We start from the raw sequence: 15,375 nt of genomic DNA, 5'->3' as shown, positions 1-15,375 counted from the left end.
TAGTTTGACCTCTTGTGTATATTTGGCATGTATTAATTCTATGTAGCTTTACTTTAAGCCTTAAATAAAGTGTTTTACACCCTAATTGGCCCTTCTCATTTTTTTTAGCAAACATACTCATAAAATAATAGCCTTCTCTTATCTTCAATACAACACCCAATCAACATCAAAACTTCTAGCTCTGAAGAGAACTCCAAACCACCTTGAGAGGTTGTAAGTTTATGCTCTTTAACAACTATGGCCTGGCCATCGGGAAGTATACCTATATGAACAAACCCAAAATACCCTTCATGTACAAATTAAACCAATGAGCATGATGTCGAGCTATAATTTTATGTTGCCCTAGTAGAGTGAAATATAACAAAGAAACCATATATTTTCTGCCTTATTTCATGTTCCATTATAAATTTCTTAGGTATGTTAATCATCTCCATCACTCAATTTTATTGTTAAGCCATAATATTCAAATTTCATACACGTTTTGAAGGAATTTCTTCCTATTCCTGTCAGGGCTTTGTACCATCCAAAATCATTGTGGTAATCAATAGAACAAGTTATTGGAACTACACTAGTACTACCAATTAATTGTGTGGTGAACAGTCCACCAAGGGTAGAGCTCTGAATTCTAGTGCAAAGTGAAATAGTTCTACTAACATTCTCTTCTTTCTTGTTGAACAATAAGAAACAGTTAGACAATTGTGTTCCACCAAAACAATACAAAACCTATTAAATTTTTGTCTCAAACTTTATTGATCTATCTATGAAATGTAGGATTTATTGGTATGAGTATTAAACAATAAAGAAATGGTGTATGTCATACAAACCACCCTATGGAATAATGCATCAATCTATTCAAAAAACATTGCATGTTGTAAAGAAAAAATATGAATGAAATAAAATAAATTAAATTCAAATGAATCAGAAATCAACTTAGAAGGGGAAATTTGGCCACCTAGTAGCCAATCACAAATGAAAAAGTATGGAATGACAATACTGGAAGCACTAGTTGGAGGCATTCCATGGAGATAATCTGATTCTGATTTAGTGCAAGTGGGCTTCTAATGTAGAGTGATTTGCAGACCATGGCCGTGAATAACATGAATGGACGGATAACATTTACAAAAGTTTTGGCATAGGTATTTAGTGCTAGATCCATGGCCACAGGAATTAGAACAACCTGGAACACATGAATGTTGGTAAGAGAGACTTTGTATCTAGAAAAGTCTGTAGATGAAGGGAAAGTAATTATCATGGTTGTATAATATACCTGTAGTACTGACTTGGACATTGCTATTGAATCCATTGGTGCCGCAGAATCTATTAGAAGACCAGCCAACATAGGCATAACAATTATAGATGATATAATTATCAATATAGTTAATACAATGCTTAGATGGCCTCCATGATTGAGTAATATTGAATAATGGTTCATCTCAAAGGGTTACGAATGCTAAAATTTCATGTTATTTATTGCAGTATTTTACTCTAAATTAACTTTTATACATCAAAATGGGTAGTGTCTTGCATATAGTAAATTATGTCTCCAAGGCTAAAAAACCTGCAAACCATAAATGGAAGATTACATAATTCTTCATAAACCATTTAAATGGTCTATTCATCGTGACTCCATATCTTGTAATGAAATCTTCAGAGATATATAACTACCTTTGTTAGGGATTCTAGGTAAACCTCTAAAATATCCATTTATGATAAAACCTGAGCATTGATTTCCATCGTTGCCTTTAGTAATTGTTTGAGAGAGTCCCTCTGATTTAGCAACAATTTTCCTGTATTGTCTAAGAGACCTCCATGAGGATTTTTTGGAGTGAGAAGAAACTTGGAAAACCTTTCTTTCATCAACTCCACCATATCTACGCAAACAAACCCTAATTATGCTTTCAATAATTAAAAATTAGTGTTCACTATATTGTTTCAATCATCAAAAACCCCCGATTTTGCAGAATTCTCAGATTCCTTATATCAAGAGGAAAGTAAATCTTCCTTCTCATAGCCTCAAAATGACATTAAAAATTAGTCTGTGTTTGAGGAACATCAATATTCAAGCATTTCATTTCCATCTTCTGTACTGTTCTCAGAAATTGAAATTTTCATATAGACCAAACCTAGGAAAATCGATTAAAAAATGGAACCATACAGGCACGTAATGGATTACAAACTCAACAATATTTTCTTTCAGAGACACAATGGAATCTTCATTCTTACCTGACCAGAGAATGTTGAAAAAATCTCCCACTTTTTCCATGGCACACAAACATTGAGAACCTTTGGTGTTTGGATGGTGCTTGAAAGCCTGGAGTAGGAATTCTATTCAATCACAATTGTTTCAAATATATTGAACAGTTCCAACTACCTTTAGGAACCAAGTCAATTGTAATTGCTTCAAATATATTGAATAGTTAGAACTACCTTAGCTTGATCGAATGGCTGAACACTCGCCAATAACCTAACATATAATCCAATGATACAGACTAGTGGGAGGTTACATAGAGGGAAGTTCTTCTAAGAAATAACTCTTTATGGCATAATTATTTGATAATGGATTCTAAAAAATATTGTTCAAACTAATAAGAACGAACACAAATGAGTTACTTTGAACTTTTAAAATATAACTCCTTTGATTTCACAATCCATAATATGTTGTAGTTACACATTCTTAAATCAATTATTACTAAATATATAAATGTGACATGAAATTTTGAGATAATATCCATAAAAATACAATTCCAATATTTACAAAAACAAGGATTTGATTTCTGTCAATCTTTTGTAATTAAAATTATTTTATATAATGTGAAAAGGCATGAAGGCATTGATTGAAATTTTATATTAATAGAAGTGTGTAAATGTGTTATTTAATTTTAAAATATAGCTAATTCATGTAAAGGAATATACATTAAAAAAAAAACATTACAAAAGTTTATTGTTTGGCCTCATGGGAGATGGGCTAGAATTGAATGACTTTGAATGTCAAATATTGATATATTTGAGATTATACATTAATGAGTAATAGTTAATAATGAAAGACACATGGACATCTACAACTTTTAAATAAAATCTTTGAAATATGTGTTTTAACATTCATATTTTCTACATTTAAATTTATTATTATCCTCCTTTTATGAAAGTAATGTTTAACCATGTTTCATATTTTATCACTTAGTTCAAACTATTATTTTAGCTCAGGGATTTATAGACTCAATAAGTGAAGAAAAATCAATACCCTTTCCTAGTATGCCACTCTTAAAGGACCCTTACTACCATTGGGTACTCTTAGGATTAGTTCTTAAATGACACATATTTATTTCAATCCACACTAGGAATTTCATTCAATTTTCAACCATTTATGTCCTTGATGGCTTTGGTCATCTCCTACCCACAAGACTAGAAGTAAGAAGATTAATAGGAAAACAATTTATGAGAAATATATCTACGCTGCCTAGGTACATCTTCCTTGAGGGATTGAATTCAATATGGCCTCTATGTAAAGAACTTCATCAAGCACAAAGATCACCTTATTATTAGACCAATATATATGCTTTAAAACTAAATGGATGCACTTGTCGTATTACCTCTAGGGCAATTTTGGGTTTTGTTCATGCATGTTTCAAGTGGAGACAGGTCACCAGCCTTTACAAGAAAAAAAGGTGGGATCATATAGCCACTTATACGAGATCAATATGGAAGCTCACTTAATTTTGTAATTCTAGCCTCAATACTAGATTGGTGTTTAATTCCACTTCCTCTCATAAGACTTAATAGACTCCTAATACACCTTATTGAGGTAAATATATCAATAGACCCTATCATTATACATGAAGGAATTAGGATTACATCTTTCTTTCTTCAACAACATCCTTCACCCAACACTATCAAGATGATCTTCTTCTTCTTTTAAGTGCTACAGAAATGCACTAAGAGGCAGGAAAATCATATTAGCTTCTCAACTTCTACACTAGTGAGAGAGTGAAAGGGATGAACCTGCCCTTTACCTAGAAGACCTTGACAATGTCATCATTAATCTCCATGTTTACTAGTTATTTAATCAACAACTCCCCACCTACATGGATGTAGGGAATGAGGGTTGGATCCATTTGACATTATTCCATCTCTTTTTTTATAAACCACAACCATATTTCACCATTAGATGATAGACATAGATAGTAAATTATTTAGCATGTATTTATTGCTTATAAGTGTTTCTTTTTCTCTCCCATTGTAAATTGTTTTACCTAGAATATAAGAATTGAACTTGTTCTTAACAACTCATGGATAAAATTTTATCTTATTTAGATTTGATTAACATACAAAAGTTTCTTTCAGATTCCCACCACACATTACTACTCTTGTACCTAATTGTCCCAGCTTTAACCTATTATAGGTCACTATTTGGACACTAATACAAATATTTTATTATGGCATAAGGTGTTTCGCTCTGAAATGAACTCCCCTATGTGCCATGGTGTATTATCTTGAGTATTTGATTTTGATGTGTTAGACGACTAAAATATTCTGACTGTCAGATCATCATAGGTGATTATAGTAAGTTCGTTACAATAATGACAATCAGCAACAACTCAAAAATATGAAGTATGGTACACATGTATGTAAATAATTTGTTGCATTATCTTTGGACTCTTCCTCTATGGTGTTTTTGGAAGTTTTAGTGTCAACGGATAAACGCTTAAACCCCTAGACTAGTAGCTAAGTCTAGAACAACAATGCAAAGAATTCTCTACTTTTCCTATGACCAATAGATAAAATAAGAGGCAAAGAAGCCTACCTGTAGCTTTCACTTGCTCCTTATCTCCCTTGACAAACTTTGTCGCTCCTCTCTGTACTTAATCCGCTTGAAGAGTACCTCAACATAGACAGAAGAAAACAACCAATCAAAGCATATGATAATGATCTATTGAGTAAACATAGCATGGAATCAAGTACATGATACACATATTAAAGCATAAATGAATAACACAAGCATATGGAAAAATATTTGAACACTTTATTAGTAAAAGGAAGAGTTACAACCCATTTCTCGATTCAGCATCATTCCTCAAGTTCAATCCCATCCTCTCCTCATAACAAGAAAGACATTTTGACATCATTACAATACTTGAAATCATGTCAAGTCTCATACTAACAACATATCCCTTCAATTGAATAATTTCCAGCCCCTAATCACTTAGATGAGTGGTCTTTTTATAGGTGAATGAAGGAATTTATGTCATAAATGGTGATAATGAACACCCTCCCAAACTTAGAATTTAGTTCCCTGGAGGAAGGGATAAAGGGATTGATGTTCCTTAACTCCCTTCCTCATCCAAATACATGCTCAAAGGAGTAGATAGCATTGAGAAACTTCTAGAGGCATCCAATGGATAAGGAATCTTTCAAACCCTCATGGAAATTCACTTAAATTTTCCCAGCGCAGGCCAAAGAGGGTCCAAGTGCACTGCATAACACCCTATCAGTGTATGGTCTACATTGGAGCACACCATAATGAAGGCCTGCCTGCACTGTTATTCTTAGAGGTAGTTTTTGGATGATTTTGGTCATGAAACTTCTTGGGAAGCTAGGCATTCTAATGGTTGACTTCTTTAGGGTAAGTAACAACTGAATTAGGGGTTGATGGAACCTAATAGTACATATCTATAGGTTGGTGTTGATGTGCCCAAATGGATCTGCAACAGTTGCCCCCTAAAGCATGAAGTCATAAATATGTATGTCAAGTGAAATGCTTTATCATGTGGAGAGGAGGTTTCGAAGCTGAAGGTGACCTGCATCAATTACAATACATATATAATGATAATTTGATTTTTCTCATGAACTTGCTGAGGCAAGGCATACCCATGCTCAGCTTATAAACTTTCATTACATGTACAAATATAGCCATCTACATATATAGACGCATGAATGGATGACCATGAATGTAAGGCCATTGTACATTTGATTTATTACTCCTGAAAACATTGCAGCTCGGATGGATGAAACTAGATCCAGAGACTTCATTCTCATTCAATATCTCACTCAAGTACAAGTCTAACCATGTGAATAGATGATTTGAAGTCAAACATGGAAAGATATTGTCTGATTACCAGCCAATGATGTAAGCTGTTAACAGATGTGAAGGAATCACCAATAATGATAATGATTCTCAAGGTACTATATTACATTTTGCATGGTGTGAATAAATGATTTGATTTCGAACACCATACAAAGTCTTTCGGTTGAATTCCAGTGACATCAACCTATTACCGAAACCGAGAATCCTGCCATTAATGTATGCAAGCCTCAAGGTACTGAAGGGGTGTTTCTAAGTCAACTTCTTGGATGATGTGCTGATGTCGACAAGAAGCGACTCGTCGCAGGAGGGCCTTGATGTATCCCACATCAATGACACAAAATGAGGTAAATGATTTTGGAGATGAAAAATTGACTGACAATAGAAAGTTCAAGAATGGCGATGATGAAAATGAAGGTTTACGGTACTACAAAGGATGGAGTTTGAATTGAATGACTTCTCTTGAACATGTCGGCGACACTAAGATGAATTGGTAGCATTGACCCAAAACAAAGCAATGGATGGTATGATAGACCAACGGTGTGATAATCATCAAGTTGAATGACCCAACCCACATAGTCACGGTGATGAGGTGAAAGTGTCATGTTCAAGAGCGACTTCATACCATAAAGTTTTCTAAGCTTTTTCCCATTTCCTTAGTCATTGCTAACCAGTATCTCTTTATTTTTTATCAAGCTTGAGGAGGACAACATATGCTTGTTGTATAATTTCACCCTACAAGAGAATCCATTGCTATTTGATGATTTAACGAGTCTAGCGAAGGTGAAACTCAGTCTTGTCTAGATGGACAAGTTTGTTGCTATTTGATGTTTTTAGCGAGTTTAACGACAAAGATAGCTCGATCCTTCTCATGTTTAGGGAGTTTGAAAAGGGACGAAAGAAAACTCCACAAGTTCGTTTTTGTGAGTTAATATTTCAATTCCGAAAACACATAAAATAATACAAGAGAGATATCATTTCCAATCCATTAACAAGTTGGAAAGGACAAGTGCTCGACAATATTTTCATGTCTAGAGAGTCTAAAAAGAGCTTAAAGAGAACTCCATTTTTAGGAACTAGTGGTGTCTAGGATAGCATTTGGTTTCGGTGATGTTGGAACTTCTCAAAAAATGTTGATTGACGTGAAGAGGCTAGCTAATAAGACCACTCATTGCAACTGTTCCTCGAAAAAGGTAAAACAACCAAGTGAAAGCGTATGATCAGCCAAAGAGATGGTGGTGATGGAATGAAACAACCAAGGCTAATCTGATAGAAAAGGCCAATAGAATGGCAATCACAAGGGTTAAAATAGAAATTGGTTCACTTTTAGACAAGCTTGAACCATAGGGAACTATGCGTGGATTCAGTTTCATGTTTACACAAGCTTGAAATGAAGAACTATGCTTGAATTTAGTTTCATTTTTACACAAGATTGAAATGAAAAACTATTCTTGAAACTAGTTTCATTTTTACACAAGCTTGAAACGAGAAAAAACTTTGCTTGAAACTGGTTTCATTTTTACACAAGCTCGAAACAAGGAAAAGCTATGCTTGAAATTGGTTTACATGCCCCCGGCATGATGAAAGGGAAAGTCTCCTATAAATAGATGGAAATCACTACGGTGAAGCAGGATGGTTATCCAACACCATTTTGGCTTCGTCCAAATAGGGACAAAGGTGAATGGGGTGATTCCCTTCACATAACCTATAGGGAAACTTAACTTTACCATTAGGTGCATGCCCCCCAAGCTTCATTACCTTCACCTAAGTAGCCTACTCGCGGCTATGAGGTAGATGGAATGAAGGTTCACTTATGAGATCAAGTGAAAGACTCGACTGGGATTTTACGGGATATAATCAAAGACTCGAATTGGAACTTTGTTCCAAGGGACCTGTTATCACCCCAAGAAACTCACCTAGGTTGTAATTCGGTGATGCTCAGGAACATTAAAATTCAATAGTTTTGTTGGATAAAATGATGGAGAAATGAAGGATGTGCGGCACCTTTAAGCCAGATAACCACTCCTACTATGATTTACCCCAGACATGGGTGAAGACCCCCAAAGTACAAGGCTTTCAACCACCAACTACTCACAACTTAAAGTAAAAGTGATGATGGAGAAGACTGATTTGCACTAGCAGATACACAGTGCTCTGTGATGGCCAGCTGCAACCAGTTAGAGGATCTAAACAACTATTATTCAATAGACAGTGAGGATGACAACTCTCTGCTTATTTGAACAACAGTAACCTGCAAACAATTTCCAATGAACTACTAGATTTTAACATGGAGGTGGGATGACAACCCCTCAGATGCCAAATATTGACAGCACATTACAAAATGCAAAGCAGGCAGAGCCTAGAACATAGAAGAAGTGAAAAGCGAGCAGATGATAGCAAAAGAAGCTTGTATTAATGGAAATCAAGACCAGAAGCTGCAGGTGTCATAGTATTAACAGTCTCCAGAAGTTAAAAGGCTACATTAAGCTCTCATTCATCAAACACTCATCAATCCCTACCTCTTTTTTTTTTTAGTATATATGGTGTCTCATTACACAATTTCCCTCTTAGCTATGCGCGGAGGAGCCCATAAATGGCCACCAACCACATTTACATTCAGACATGGGGCTACAGAGACGACTCTGGCTATGCTGCAAATGGATTTGACCTCTCTGTAGCTCTGCAGTCCTCCTTGGAGCAGGTGGCATGCAATACCAAAGGAACCATAACCATTGAATGCTCTGCATTGATAAATGGCGTCCTGCTTCCTCCTCGGCCATACTTTTGATTAATGGCAGCTACTGAATCATTAAAATGGCTCAATTATGACTGCTTGGCTTTAAATCAGAGAAACGCTGTTGCACTGTTCATTCCCGCCCATCATTGCTTCAATTTTGACTTTACAAGGTTCGGGCATGGTTCATTCATCTATCGGGTCCGCCCTTCGGGTCGCAATTCATACTAAAACAGGCCCCTCCTCTGATTTTTAATATTTGCAAATACAGACAAAACTGCCGCAAAACCATGAAAAATGGCTTAGCGCGGACTTGAAATTTTAATAAAAATCATTTATAGTCCCATCGGGTCCGGCCCATCGCATCAGAGGCATGTCATATGTAAAGGCCCCGATCATTAGAAAACGTCGATAGCGAAATCACCCCGGACCCGATATAATATGAAACGGGGTGTTGTATGGCCGTCGAATCCGTCCTATCGGCGATTGCACCTGCCCCTTTGACAATGCCGATAGTGATATGCCGATGCGATATCGGCGATCGCTCATCAGCGAATAATAAAGCCCAACTCCTTTGTAAGTCCTCCATTGCGATACGCCGATGCGATATCGGTGATCGCTCATCGGCGAAGTCTCATGTCGCTGCCACTACCCGCCTCCTTCGATTGCGATATGCCGACGCGATCTGGACCGTTGATCGGCCAGATTCAACGGCTGAGATTGAAGCGGATCCATAAGCCTGTGCTTTTGAATTTTATATGGCCTTTTGGGCATTTTATCCTCCCGATAGATCATTTCCGCCTTCCCAAGGGCTTTTCTCTTGTAACTTTTTCAATCGGTGGAAAGATTTTAGCCATAATTTGAGGATTTCGATGGCATCAATGAATCCTCTGGCATGATTATAGGCATTTTGCAGTCTTTGAGAGAATTTTGAATCCATTTTTAATTTTTTGTTCAGCAAAGCTAACACTGGCTCCTTCTGGGGATGAGATCCTCCCTGTGAGGTCTCAAGAACCTGTAGATCAATACCTTTCCAACAGCAAACAAATTAGCCAAAATTCCTAGTGTTCCATTGGGCATGGAGTCTACTATAGCCACACTAAAAACTGATAAAAATGGACTTATTTACAGCTTTTAAGGCCAGAAGACCTTAAATCACATAGTTCTTTAGAAACCGCCCATTAACTGGGCCATCAAAAACTGGTTCCCCTCCCATACTTTTCAGCATGAAAGTGTTGTTTCCTTGAATCTGTGCAATGATGAAAGGGCCTGTCCAGAGAGCATCAAACTTCCCATGATTGCCTTTCTTTTCTTTAAAAGCATCCCACTTCATGACCAAATCCCCGACCTGAAAATTGTTTCTTTTTGTCTTCTTGTCAAAGGCTTCCTTGACCTTTTGTTGATGTACTGTGGCTTTTTCAATCATTTGCTCTCTGATCTGATATAATTCTGTTAAATCAGTGATTCTATTGGCCATATTATCTTCCTCATTATGCGCTGTTTGGAGCAACTTTGCCACAGGGAGGGTAAGTTGAATTGGAAAAATAGCATCAGTACCATATACCAGCTTGAAAGGAGAGCAGCCTGTAGATCTTTTGATGGTCACTCTGTCTGCCCAAAGTGCATATTTGAGCTTGGCATCCCAATTCTTCTTATTTTCCTCTAACAGCTTCTTTATAATCCTGATCAGACTTTTATTAGAGGACTCTGCTAGACCATTCCCTTGGGGGTAATAGGAGGTGGAATGAACAAGTTTAATGCCCATTGAATCACACATTTCCATCAGCTCCTTAGCCTTGAAGGCTGCTACATTATTTGCTATAAGCTTATGTGGGCAACCAAATCTGCTGAAAATGTTTTCTGATAAAAATTTCATTACCACATTATGATCAGCCTTCCTTGTTGGGATTGCTTCAATCCATTTTGTAAAATAATCAGTGGCGACTAATATCCACCTGTGCTGGCCACTGGAATGTGGGTTGATTTCACCAATGAAATCCAAGCCCCACTGCTGAAAAGGTCCTTTTGCAATGATTGGCTTTAGGAGAAGGGATTTCAACTGCTGCTTACCTTCAAATCTCTGGCACCTGTCACAAGATTTAACAAAAACAAATACGTCAGAAAATAAAGAGGGCCAATAGTACCCAGCTCTGAGAATCTTTTGGGCTGTAGTTCTCCAATAATGATGTCCTCCACACATGCTGTCATGGAACTGCTGCATAACTTCTATTGACTGTTCTTTGTCCAGGCATCTTAAAAGCACTCCAGATGGATCCCTCCAATAAAGCAGGCCACTATTGACGCAATATTTTATTGCCTTGAGCTTTAACGTTCTTGCCTGAATCTGAGAAAATTCTAAAGGAACCTCTAGTTTTAGCAGGAAATTAATCATTGCAGCATACCAGCTACATGAAGCTATGTTCTCGGCCACTGACTGTCCTTTCTGCGTTTCGGCTGTTTCATGTTCTTCTATTTGGCTAATTTCTGCTACATTGAACAAGAAATCAATGTCCAAAGACCTGCAATTTTCTTCAGCCAACAGTTTAGCAAGCCCCTGACCTCTTACCAGCTTGGTGGGCTTCAGATCTACGTTGAATTCTATCATTTTTGCAATCCATTTCGCTCTTTTTCCATCAGCATCAGGCTGCGTTAAAACATTCTTTATTGCAGCCGAAGGCACATATGCAACTATTTTGGAGTGCAAGATGTAAACTCTGAAAGCCTTCAAAGATTTGATAAGGGCATAAGCCTGCTTTTCAATGATTTCATACCTTAGTTCAGCATCCCTCAGATTTTTGCTAAAGAAGGCAACCGGATGCTCTTGGCCTACTTCATCTTGCTGCAACAGGACGACTGCAATGGTATCCTTAGAGGCAAATGAAAATAGATGAAATTCCTTGCTATAATCAGGGCTTATTAAAGTGGGAGCTTCCACAATAGCCATCTTAATGGACTCAAAAGATCTTCTAGCCGCATCAGTCCACTTCACCTCTGCTCCCTTTTTCAACATGTAGGTTATGTGCTTGACTAGCTCTGCAAAATTAAGAATGAACCTCCTTACAAAGTTGATTTTGCCAAGAAAAGACTGTATATCTTTCTTTGATCTTGGAAGAGTCAAGGACTGAATTGCTTTGACTCTTTCTGGGTCAATCTGAACACCTGCAGCAGACACTACATGCCCCAACAGTTTCCCTTCTTCCAAAGCAAATTGGGACTTTTTGGGATTGAGTGAAATTCCAAATTTCCTGCATTTTAAAAACACCCTTTTTAAATGCTGTAGATGATCATGATGGCTGCCAGAATAAACAGTTATGTCATCAAGATATATCAACACGAATTTATCCTTTTCACCCACAAAAGCAATATCCATAGCGCGCTGAAAGGTGGCTCCAGCATTCATTAGTCCAAATGGCATTTTTGCATACATGAATGTGCCCCAAGGCATAGTGAATGTTGTCTTTTCTTGATCATCTGGATGCACAACGATTTGATTAAAGCCTGAAAACCCATCTATGAAAGACATCACCTTGGCACCTGAGACTTGCTGCAACAAATGCTCCATTTTGGGCAAGGGATAATTATCTTTTTTGGAGCATTTATTTAGATTCCTGAAATCAACGCACAGTCTGATTTCTCCATTCTTCTTCCTCACAACAACCAGATTGGCCACCCATTTAGAATACCTGAGAGGCACTATAATTTTGGCAGCCAACAACTTTTTAATTTCTTTCTCGACCAGAGGAAGGAGCATAGGGTTCATTGGCCTAAGCTTTTGTTTGAAAGGAGTAGTGCCCTTTTCAAGTGGAATTTTATGCTGTATTATACTCCTATCATATGTTTTCAGATCACTGTACTCCCAAGCGAACACATCAGCAAATTTCCTCATTAATTTGCAATATTCAGCACTCTGATCAGCAGATAGATTAGTGGACAGATTTATGAATTTGGGCTGACCTGGACCTCCTATATCATGCTTGCAAACTTGAGATTGATCATCTTTTTGGGCAGCTTTGTAAGGCACATCATTGTGGTCAAACTATCTCTCAAGAGGAATTAGACCCTTAGGAATATGGTTACTAGGAAGCTGGACTATGCTATTCTTGCCAATTTTATTTCTAAGCTGGGACTTGGGATCTCCTAACAAAGCATCATTGTTTTGGTCAATTTGCATTTCAGAGAACTCGTCAATGACTTGAAGGAACCTACTTAACTCATCATCATCATCAAAAACCTTCCAATGGTGGACATTATCAGGCACAGAGGGTCTATACTTCATTTGTACCTCATAAACTAGTTTGGGAGGCAATGGAGGGATGAACAAACTAGCAGAGACAGCAAGGGAATCAGCAAGCTGATTTTGGGCTCTAGGAATATATGAAATGTAGAAAAAATCAAAGAGCTCTTTGACTCTCCATACCTCATCTCTATAAGCTTTCAGCCTTGGATGCTTTGCTTGGAACGTTCTGTTTACTTGCTGGATTATCAGATCAGCATCTCCAAATACCTTCAGATTTTTTATTCCTCTATCTTTGGCTTCATGAAGGCCCAATAGCAGTGCTTCATATTCTGCTATGTTGTTTGTCACCTGAAAAACCAGCTTTAGAGATAACTGAACTGTTTCTTGTTGTGGAGATACTAGCACCACCCCTGCTCCTGCAGTCTCCTTGGTACATGCTCCATCAAAGAACATCTCCCAAATCTGACCACCTGTATCATGTTCAGCTTGAGCTGCTGGTTTCCGAATATGCAATGCAGCCTTATGAGATTCTTCTATTTGGAGGATGCAAGCTCCAAAATCAGTGTCCACTGCGTATGTGGGATGGTTTGTAGGATTCTTCTCATCACTAATAACATATGCCAGTTGTGCTTCTCTATATAACCTCTTGCTTTCTCCTCCAAACACTGGAACAGTTGCATAAGATAGATCATTTTGCAATGTCCCACCCAGTCTCTTAATCCACCCCCTAGATAACAGCATAACAAACTTCGAAGGAACATCAGCCACCACTATATCCATCATCATACTTTTCATGGGCAGCTGGGTTAAGGTAATAGCCAGATCCTTAATTAATCCAAGGCATTTTACCTTCCTTGAATCAAAAGAGAACAAATCATGATAAGGTCTAGTGATATCAAGGCCTAACCCTTCCATGACAGTTTTAGGCATTAAATTGTGACTGGCCCCTGTGTCTAGCAGGCAATTGTGGAGGATTTTATCATGGATAGTTAATGAAACATAAAAATATGGAGAAGTATCATCTGCAGGTTCAATCATGGGGCTAAGCACAATAGCAGGCTTGTCGTCTTGCAAATTGACAGAGTCAATGGAGGATTGGTTATGCTCTAGCTCAAGGGCTTCAAGGATGGGCTTTCTAAACAATTCACTCTTGACCAACTCAGCCAGAGGGACAGCTATTTTCAGCTTCTGAACTTCTGACTCAAAACTGAAAGACGAGAATGATTTATCAGTGGTTTTTACCTCTTGAACAGGGGCCTTGAGGGTGACAAGATCAGCTACTGGCCTTCTTTGCCTGCTATTCTGTGGCACTGTTTGAGCAGCTGTTTGTTGCGTAGTATTTTCCTTTACCTTCTTTGCATTGGATCTTAGATTATATCTTTGCTGCTACTCACCAGATTGCAGAACGGCACCACTGTCCCACCTCTGGCTACTTTACTCTTGCAGCAATGACTCTTCATATTCGGCCAATGTTAAAAATGCAGCATTACCTTTATCCTCCAAGCAATGAATTTCATCTTCATCTTCTTCATATTGTTCCCCATCCATGACTGCATTCTGAAAGGGAGCTTTTACTTTATGATCTTCTCTTGCTTCTTCACCCCTTTGCATAATCTGTAGCTGCTCATTTGCTTTTCTGAATGGGTTTGGATTTCTTGGGACAAATGTGTTTTGCTACCTTGTTTTGCCAGAAGTCTGATCAACTTTTAGAAATTTCAGCAGCCAATGACTCTATCATTTTGGTCATTTTGTCTAACTTAGGCTCAGAAGTTGATGCAGTGGAAGAAGAAGCCTCACCTCTCGGCCTTCTTCTGTCTCCTTGACTCTTTAACTTTTCTGCTGCCATAATATTTGATTCCACCTCCAAGGCTGCCTCTTGCATATCACCCAACGTAGCACATCGTCTTTCTCTCAACAATAAGCAAAAGTCAGAATCAAAAGCATTGGCGTATGTGAGTTTGGCAGCAGTAGGGGTAGGCTTTACCTCAGCTGGTATTTTACTATACATTCTATTAAATCTTTTATTGAAGTCAGGCAAAGACTCACCCTTTTCTCTTTTCAAGTTTCCAAACTCTATATGATAATACAACAAGTCCTTCTTATCTCCCCATTGCTTCAAAAATGCCTCATCTAATGCTTCTATATCGGTTATAGATCTCTGGGGTAATTCTCTAAACCACTTCCTAGCCTCTCCATCAAGACTCTGGACAAAAACTCTCATCCATACATCATTCTCACTTATGTCTAAATTATCAGCATAACTGTAAAAAGCTTCAAGATGTTCTTCTGGTGTCACTCCCTCTATTCCAGTAAATTTGGGCATAT

The sequence above is a fragment of the Pinus tabuliformis genome, chromosome 6 (genome assembly GCF_031772625.1).
Source record: "Pinus tabuliformis cultivar Carrire ecotype Pingquan chromosome 6, CPIR1, whole genome shotgun sequence".
Taxonomy (NCBI): domain Eukaryota; kingdom Viridiplantae; phylum Streptophyta; class Pinopsida; order Pinales; family Pinaceae; genus Pinus; species Pinus tabuliformis.
The sequence above is the reverse complement of the archived record's forward strand: the minus strand, read 5'-3'. Positions refer to the sequence as shown.